This window comes from Sycon ciliatum, chromosome 2, assembly GCF_964019385.1.
Source record: "Sycon ciliatum chromosome 2, ocSycCili1.1, whole genome shotgun sequence".
Classification (NCBI taxonomy): Eukaryota; Metazoa; Porifera; class Calcarea; order Leucosolenida; family Sycettidae; genus Sycon; species Sycon ciliatum.
The window spans coordinates 2681165-2691122 of NC_088644.1; positions in this window are offsets into that span (position 1 = coordinate 2681165).

Sequence of the window (9958 nt, forward strand, 5' to 3'; positions counted from 1 at the left end):
TCCGAAAGTTAGTTCACGCCCGAAAGTCAGTACCCCGCCCGAAAGTTAGTACGGGTGTGGTCACTAAATTCGAAAGTAAATACGTACTTATTTATGGACTTTTACGGTACTCCAACTGTTCGCAGTCTTGAACTTTACCGAGAGGATTTAAGAACGCACCGTAAGCAGGAGAGCGGGCATGTGATGCTGAGTGAAGCAAGCCATGAGAATCCCGGTGTGCCTTGTCCAGAAGTCATGTAGGCATCCTATAATCTGTTAAGAAAATGGTGAGGCGTGAGGTTTCGACTGCACGGCTATCCCGTAGTATAGAGGTAACAGCTGCGTACTCTTGATTATGGGCTCAAATACTAGTGATAGTGGAGGGGGGGGGGGGGGGGGGGTGTCTTTCACAATACCGTAAAAGTCCGTAAATAAGTACCTGCCCGAAATAAATACCCCCTTCATTCTTTTGGCCCTGTCTGTTGAAGTCAAGTCAAGCCTGATAAACATACTGCCCGAAATAAGTACCGGTACGGTGCGCACATGCAGCACGTAGCATGTACATCGACATGAAAATGACTTCTCCACTACACACAAGTCAGGTCCGAAAGTTAGTTCGTGCCCGAAAGTCAGTACCCGCCCGAAAGTTAGTACGGGTGTGGTCACTAAATTCGAAAGTAAATACGTACTTATTTACGGACTTTTACGGTAGTGACGTGTGTGTGTGTGTGTGTGTGTGTGTGTGTGTGTGTGTGTGTGTGTGTGTGTGTGTGTGGGGGGGTGTGGGTGTGGGTGTGGGTGAACCTGCATGGAAGTACTGCATGAATAAGCTCCGACACGCAGGTACAGTGCTGCTCAATGAAATCCGCTCGAGGGGATGAGGTTTGCGCCGTGCACCAGTTCATCGCCCCAGTGTTTGCGCCCTGCACCTGTTCATCGCCCCAGTGTTTGCGCCGTGCACCAGTTCATCGCCCCAGTGTTTGCGCCGTGCAGTTCATCGCCCCAGTGTTTGCAGGTCTAGGATTACACAGCAGCCAGCGTGGCATTGACTTGCATGATCGGATTCTATCCACAAGCAGTACTGCACTAGTGAACCACTGCATGAGGGGGTATTACAACCGAAAACAAACAAAGAATTTGGGAACGCCAGTGCTATTTTAAAGAAATGTAAAAATTGCTCACTCAGTGCACCTAAAAAATGTTGAATGGTCTCTGCTGCGCTGGGATGACAGCTACACCATAGCTCAGTGATTAGAGCATCGCTGGCCTCAATGAAGGTCCCTGGTCCGATTCCTGGCGGTGGTAGTCAATTTTTCTTCTAACTTTTCCCTTTTCCATTTCCTCAACTCACTGATGAATAACCGTGCACCTGCATCACGCAAACCCTGAAGCAAAGGATCAGAATGTAGAGCCGGAATCAAGAAAATAAGAACGCCGGTAGCCTGAAGCAGACATCCCCTCATCTTCAGCATCTGGCGTTGTCACCAGTTCTGTACGTCAGTACAAAACCCCGGGCATACATGTACGTGCTGAGGCCCGTTTTGAAGTCCATGCGTGTATACAAGACAGGCTGCATGTCAACGTCAAAGCCAGGTCAAAGGTCCATCTGGAAAATGTTGGTGTTCATACAAGACTGTTGCTGTAGACAGGTTGTGGGGTACTATTATCATTATCATCATCAGTTGGTTTGAACTATCCACCTCTCCACACTGCTCTCTTGGTCCACATTCACCACATTCACTAAGAGCGCAGTGTGCAAGAGCGCTGTGTGGACAGGTGGATAGTTCAAATTATTTTCGAATGGCCGAGGTCGTCGCTACTTCTGAGTTACCATCAGGTGAGGTATTATTTTTATCGCCGATCTTTCCTCAGTGACACGCCAAGCAAACTTGGCTACCCTTCGCTTACGCCGAATGGAATGAGGAACGAGTGTGGTCAATGAGGTGCACTTACGCGTGTAATTTTCCAGAAAAGGCAGCACATGAACTGTTCTAGGCAGTCCAAAAATCACACAAAGCATCAACTATTTTTTCTTTCCAAAACAAAATCGGAAATGACTGAATACTTCAATTATGACAGCTGACGGTACAGAGTCTCAAAAGCTGCATCGTATGAGTATACATACAGTACAATTCTCCTTATAAACTACAAGTACAAGCAAGAAGTACGAGGTCAAACTCTACACAACAAGACGAAAGCATGGGCACATGTGCAGACGATTTGCAGAAGGTTCAGAAAATAACAGTACTTGCATTACACATTGCCGGAACGAATAAGGCAGACTTGGACATTTCAACATTTTGCAGTTGTTGCGTTTCCAGCGTTGGGGTGGCAGTTCCGTTACTGAGGCCATACAAGTAGTGGAGCTCAGTTATTTGCCATCAACTATGCCAGCGCCAAAAAAACAGGCGCGCTGGTATGTGCCGAAAGTCCATCTCAAAACTCAGGCTTCTACTCAAGACATGCTTCTATACAAGACATGCTTCTACTCAAGACATGCTTCTACTCAAGACATGCTTCTACTCAAGACATGCTTCTACTCAAGACATGCTTCTATACAAGACACTACAATTACGTTGAGAGCATACAGTCAACTTCACTTATAACGACACTAGTGTCGTTATACCCAAAGTCTCATTATATTATGTTACATGTAATGTATTACAGTTGGATGGGACTTTGCTCTGGGCATAGAAATTCTGTCGTTATTCGCGAATTGTCGTTATATCTGCAGTTGTTATTAGCGAAGTTGACTGTACACGGATATTTCAATCACTGTCAACAAGTGATTAGAATGGGTGAAGTTCAAATTATGCATGCTCCTTTCAGTCTGTGCTTTCCAAGAGGGAACTAGCTGCATGATTGACTTGCTTCAATTGCTACCGAACAAACCCCAATTTTTCGTCATGTGCTATCGTTGACAAGGCCATATGTTCAAGATCTCCAGGCTGAGTCCTAATGTCTGATCTCTCAAGTGAAGAAATTTAAAACGATGGTGTCAGTTGCAAGAAGCTTGAGCCAACGGTTAGTCAACCTTTCTTCAAGACTTTTTGTTTCATTTGAATGTGTCTGCGCAATGTTGTATATTTGAGGAGAGGTAGTGAAAAGGAATTCCTTCAAGATAAATAAAGCCACTCGGCTGATTCAAGAAATGAAGCTTTGTTTTGAAGGACTGCAGGACCAGAAAACAGTACATGTATAAGTTGGCAGTGAACAATTACAGTAGACCAGGTAGACTGGAGTGGTCCTGGGCACAAGCAAGGGAAATCTTGCCGTGCGAGAATAGCATTCTCAACCAGCAGCACACCATGCTGTTCTCTCTCCCATTCAGGAATATCAGTTTGCGAAAAGCCTTGTCAACGGTGCAGTTAACTTGTCCAGTTCTACGATTAACACAGGATTTGAAGCTTTTTTCTGATACGAATAACTGCTCTTGTTTCATGCTCCTGATGATGGTGTCATGAATCTGGCTTCTTAGATACGCATCGACACTATGTATCCTGGCGTAAGCAGTGGGGGTGGGGGCTGGTGAGCATGCACTTCTCAGCTTACGGGGCTCTGGAATAACGAAGGTACCACTTCACTTCATGCTGCGACACCAGCAGACGCTCTATGCTGCTTTGCATGAGCATTGCTGTGTCAGGTATCCAAACTTGCTGATTGCCTGAACTCCTGTTTGGGACACAAGCCAACTTTTCTACTTGACGCACACATATGTGAAGTGACTAGCGTCAGTGTGACAACATAGACTACTGTAACTGTTCTCAGCTGAAATTGTTTTATGATTGCCCCAGGCTTTCCATGGTCAGGTGCCATCCAGAATGGTGATGTGCGGTCAGGTGCGCACTTGGGTCCAGTACTGTACTCCCGCCAAGTGTGTATAACCCCCCAAGAGTGTGCAACTCCTGACACCCTTTCTATGGGGTACTATTCAAGAGAAGACACTATTATTTCAATGCTGGTACATTTAAATCATCCAGCATAAAAAACAAAGAAGGCAAAAGAAAAACAAAGCCTAAAGTTTACTGGTAACTATCATGACTCACTACTCTTATTGGCGATGGTGCCATCGTGAGAATAAAGAATTCAACAAATTCAAGAACTGCGATTTTGATCCTGAATCCACCAGTGCAATAGCATGGACAAGAACTAGGTCCAGAACATTGGCAAAACAACACCAAACTTGCACATGCGCTTGGTTACAAGACGGGGAGGGGGGGGGGACTATTCAAGAGAGGAGTAGACAGGGGCACTATTCAAGAGAAGCTCTAATGGCACGAGTACGGTACATGTTTTCCAGTCGAGTTGAGATTTGAAGGCTTCCTCAGGGCGGTGGATTGAGAGTTGACCCACGTTGTGTGCAGCCAGCTGATCATGCGAATGCTCCGGTTGGTCATGGACGCACCGGTGAGCTGAAATCTCTCATGTCAAAGCCTGTGCATGTACTTACATTTAGTACAGTACATGTGAAACGTTACCAAGAGTACATAAACCAGAGTGCAACTCAGGATGGTTCCTGTGGAAGCGTAATCCGTGCAGTACGTCATTTCTGACGGCATGGTAAGCCACCGGTATGGTGAAACGTTGCGTAACCAGTCGCGGTGCTGCAGGACTGCAGGTCACTGAGTTTGTCCTGATTTCGGTTGTTTGATACGGATAGCCTGGTGAATTTACTTGCCAGCGGATGTACGCAGCGTACGCAGTCACTCAAAAACACCGAAATCCTAAAACAGTACGTCTAAAATCATGCAAACTTGGCTGAATTCCGGGCTGTGAAACATGAAAATCTGAGCTGTACGCAAGTAGCGGCTTGGCTAACCTCATCAGGGTGACGTAGTGCACGAACTGCGCTGTTTCAGATCTGATATGCACAGTTGTGAAATGGTATTGCCTTCTCCCCCTCGCCCCTGTCACACAACAGCGCAAACAACTTGGTAGAGTTTCTGACTTCTTCTACAAACGGAAAGGGCACACTAGGAGAAAGACGAAAACAAGACTCGAGAAAAAGACAACGGAAAAGACACCCGGGAAAAGACACGAAGAAACAACAAAGAACAAGCAGTAATAAAGCGACGACAAATCGGGACGACCAATCAGGGACTAATACGTACAGAGCACATGACCAAGACCAAGACAACCAGACCATGGACGAATCACACATGACTCTCATTCCCAGACCAAAGTAGCACTGCGCATGTACAGCATTCACTTGACAGTCACTCTCACACAGACGGAAGTAGATCCTCACACTCTGACAACGCTTACTCTTGCATGCACCACATACCATAAATGTCACACATCACACCATACTCGCACATACATTTAGACCATTATTATGACATCTGACACTGGACTCTACAAGACAAGAACCAAATACAACAACATGCGTATATCATACTCGTAATACAATTTCGCAACAGTTGCACACTCTGGTTTATGTACTCTTGGTGAAACTGGTTGTGTTGATCTCTTTTGGTAACTGGGGAGACCCGTTGCAGCTCAGGGCGTGTCCAAACAACGGGAAGAGATGCTACAATGTTGCATGTGGAAGCCTGGAGGGAGCGGGTTTGTTGCTTCACCATGATTACAACGTGCCGAAAACAGCGAAAATGTGCCGTGTCACTGATCCCGGCGATGGGGATTTAAGCTGCAGCGGGTAACCGCGACTATTGCTTTGTTTTACTTGTATTTTGGTGCAAATCTGATCCAGCGGGTAGAGCTTTCCATACTGACTTGCCATGTACCACGGCACTGTGTAATCCATCAGGTTCAGGATGCATGGGTTTGCTACAATCCGTGTAGCCGGCAACGGTAGCCGCATGATACCGTAGTTATACTCTTCACTCTTGATACACTTTTGCTACGCACGATGTCATCAGCGAATCAAATGCGTGATAAAAAGTCCGGCCTGGACCAATGGGATCACCAGGTTGCACTCTTGGTAATGTACTCTTGCTGGCATTTCAGATATAACCCAGTCAATGGCCGCAGCATGTAAAGTTTTCGCTGGCGAATCATGGTCAATGGTTGCTCCCTGGCTTCAGAGTAGGGAATAGTAATGTCTTCTGCTAAGTTCTCTGGCTTCGGAGGCAACATGCCCTCAAAGATTGCAGGCAGATATGGTCATGTGCCGGTATGTGTGAGGCCTGTTTTTGGGTGTTTTGCCATTTTGCATTTTTGGCTACTACTACAGTCCATTCATAAAAAAAGATGAGCGCTGGCGGTGGTGAGCTCCCGTATTTGGCAATTTTTCGTGGTTTTATCGCACACTGTGCAGTGCCGGGAAATTTGAGGTTAGAAAAAGGGTCCAAAAAAGGTACCTCAACCGGTGTTCCAACCGGACAATGCAGTGATGCAAGTGGAGTGAAACAGATTGGATTTTCATGGCCTTTCCCAATCCAGTGCTTACAAGACAAAACCTGGCCGAAATCCTGTTCTTGTTATGGCTAGCCGGCTTGCTTTTCGGAGAACTGGACTTCAGATACCGTAGAATCCGCGGATAAGCCCATGGGCTTATTTATCTGTTTCACCACTTGACACAAGGACATTTCGGTGGGCTTATACACGGGCATGGGCTTATACGCTGATACCAAAATTGTGCATTGAAAAGTACATAGGAAGTGAGAAATACATTGCTGAAAGCCACTGTGCGCAACAAAAACAACCGATGATTGTGTTGAAATGTAAAAAAACCCAAAAAAAACCATGTACAGTCGAATGTCACTTATCCGGTCGCCAGTTATCCGAGCACGTCGGTTATCCGACAAGCCAGGGAGTGGTAATTTTATGACTCTCAACAGTAAAATTCTAAATTTAAGTTTTTGTTGTTGTATATTAATACAGTGTAATATGCATGTATTTGAAGTGTGTGTGGTCAAGTATGCTAACATGTATGTGTACATGGAGCAATTCATGAATATGCATGAATATATTTGGGTATTGTGTACATAAATCAGTGAAATCCAGCCATATATAGGGCTAGGCGGATAATGCTCGCCGAAATCCCTCATTCTGCTTTTCGGTCTGCTCAATATTCTGCTCATGAAAGTGCATTTTCTGCTGAAATTTCTGCTGAAATCCAGTTATGTAAAAATACACTTGGCACACATAATTGGGTTCAGGATCTAAAAAGATGAGTCATGTGAAATACTAGACAAGGCATTCTAGTCTTTATGATCAGTTCTCACCAAGTATATTTGGACTGACTGCATTAGCCAGAGGAAATGGCTGTGCTGAAGGCTGGGGAAATATCACACAAAGAGGTAAATGGGGCTGCTAAAAGGCAATAACGTATGGACAACAACACAAGACATTCTAGTTTTTATGATCTGTTCTCACCAATGGACGGATTATACTGCCGTAGCTTCCGGGAAACTTCATTGTCAACCCTGGCAGCATTCAATTCCGGTTGTACTGCAGCATCAACATCGTTTGAATGTGGTCTTCCAAGAGGCTGTGCTGCTGGTCGCCGATAGCCGGCGCTCATCAGTGAGAAAACCCGTTCGGCTGGGGCTGATGATGGGAGAAGGCAGAACGCAATCTTTGCGGCCTTCTGCCAACATGGCAAGCGAGTCTGCCGCTTCCACCACTGCAGTTGGGTGGTGTTTGCATCGATGACAACATCACCTGCTGCTGTCAGGTACACCGGTAACTCTTCTTGTAGCTGTGTGATCAGGGCATCATCATTCAGGGCGGGGAGTACACACAGATCCGCAATGGCTTCTGCAGTAGGACGGAGAGTAGCTGCTTGCTCCGGGCAGAATAGTCGAAGAGGCTTGAGCAGACGGACCACTTCGAACATCTCCGTGCCATTCTTGTTCATTCTCTCCCGGAAGTATTTGATGGCAGGTGCAACGCAGGCCTTGGCAGTAGCAACCAAGCCATCGGCTTCGACTTGGGTTCCGTTGGCCATTTCCAGAGCTACAGCATTGGTTTTTGGATAGTTCTGGACAGCTGCGGCAGTTGTGACCTCCTGGAGTGTGCGATAGGCAGTGACAACAGCCTCTCCATCTCCTTCCAGAGAGTAGGTGCTTGTCACAAATGACCTTCCAGCATCAAGTGTGACAGCTAGTTGAAGCCTCAGTGTTGTGCGCTGTTGATCATCCTCCAGTACCTCCTTGAGATGGTTGCGAAGGGTGGGTGAATACTGCAAACCCGTAAGGAATGGTAGAACAGCCTGAAAGTGCTCTTCCAGTTGCACAAGCACCTCCCACCATGACCACCACCTCGTTCGGCTGTAACCTTTGATTGCATGGCCGGTTTGTGTCTTCCACACTAGCTTCGTTGCTGGACTGTGGGAGAACAGCCCGACCCACCACTGAAGGAACGTGGTCAGCAAAGGAGTCTCCATGTGTCTGCCCACATTGTCTAAAGTGTGCGATACACAGATGATGCTGATGAGATCTGGATACATCACGTCCTTGAGCATCCGCAAAGCTGCACCATTGACGCTAGCACCATCTCGAACAGCACCAACCACTGCACTAGCAGGAATCTGCATCTCCGTACTCAGCGTTGTTATGGTCTCCCGCGCCAGCTCTTGTCCACTGAGGCTTTTCGCCAGAATGTGCACTCGTACCAACCTCTGGACTATGGTGAAGTCATCATTGATATACCGGATCAACACAGCTAGCGCCTCCCCTTGATACGTACTTCCGTCGAAAATCACGGTCAGAGGAGGATGGTTTTGCAACTCGGACTTCAGAGTGGCCACTTCCATTTCATGGATGAAGGGTATGTATGACCGAAGATGGGATGCATCCGTCAGGGGCACTGAGCCCTTTTCCAACAGTGGTCGGAGATACGACATCTTTGCTAGTGGTATGCCAGCCTTCAGCAGCACAGACACAGCCTGAATTCGGGCCAGAGAATGGGTAGGATCGACTGCTGGAGTCAAGCCAGTACCACCGAGCACGCTGGCATGTCGCTTCTGGTATTTCTCCCAAGACTCCAGCACCTGAGCCTGGCGCTCTTCCTTCCCACGAAAGTGGCGATCTGATTTCAGGTGGTCCTCCACAATGCTCTTTTTGAGCGAGAGGACAGCCACACTACATAATATGGCCCAGTTGCAGCGATTTTCGACCTTCGTTGCAAAATGCTTGTTTTGCGAACATTTTCAAGTCTGACTTCACTGGTGTCGTGATCCACGGAATACCCGTCCGCGGCCCGGCTTGCGCAGCAAAAGATGATTTGATTTGAATCTTTTCACACAGCGGGCTTTTTCACCGAAGGTCGAAAATCACTGCAACTGGGCCATATTATGTAGATCTACGACTCGTAGACTTCTGCCACTGGCCTGCCATTCAAGGCTGCTACCTTCCGCAAAGTAACAGTTCCGGCCACATTTGGTGGATGGATGGACTGCGTGTCGAAGAACGCGGCAAATCTGCTGCAAAAGCAGAACGTCGCACGCCAATTCCGTGGTAACTGTCATTTCACATGGCAGAGAATGCTTTTTCAGCCCCCGTTCTGCCGAAATATGCTCGACCCCCCAAACAGGCGTTTTCTGCCGAAAATTCTGCCGGCATTATCCGCCAAGCCCTAGCCATATATGCACATAAAAATGATATCAGTGATCCAACATATCCAGTTATAAGCCATTCACACTACGTGACCATGCACCCGCTTTTTCTCAGTTTGAGTATACTGTTGTGCGACTGTGCGGCAGGGACATTCACACCAGCATTTGAAACTGGGTACGGGTGTGCGTTTTCACCGCGACTGACCAGGTTGTCTTGGAGATAAAATGGCGCATGCCTGAGCATGGGCTAGTCGGCTCATGAAAAATTAATTTGGATTAATGTTCATAAAATGAATTCACCGACAAGTCTTGTAGACGATGGGCCTTGTACAGCTCTCGTCCCTTCTTCTTGAGGGAGTCGACATTGTTGTGTACTTCTTTCATGGAGAAGCGTTTCGCGAGGCTGAACACTTCCATGCGATTATTCAGCAGGTGTGTAGCTTTTTGCCCCTTCGCACT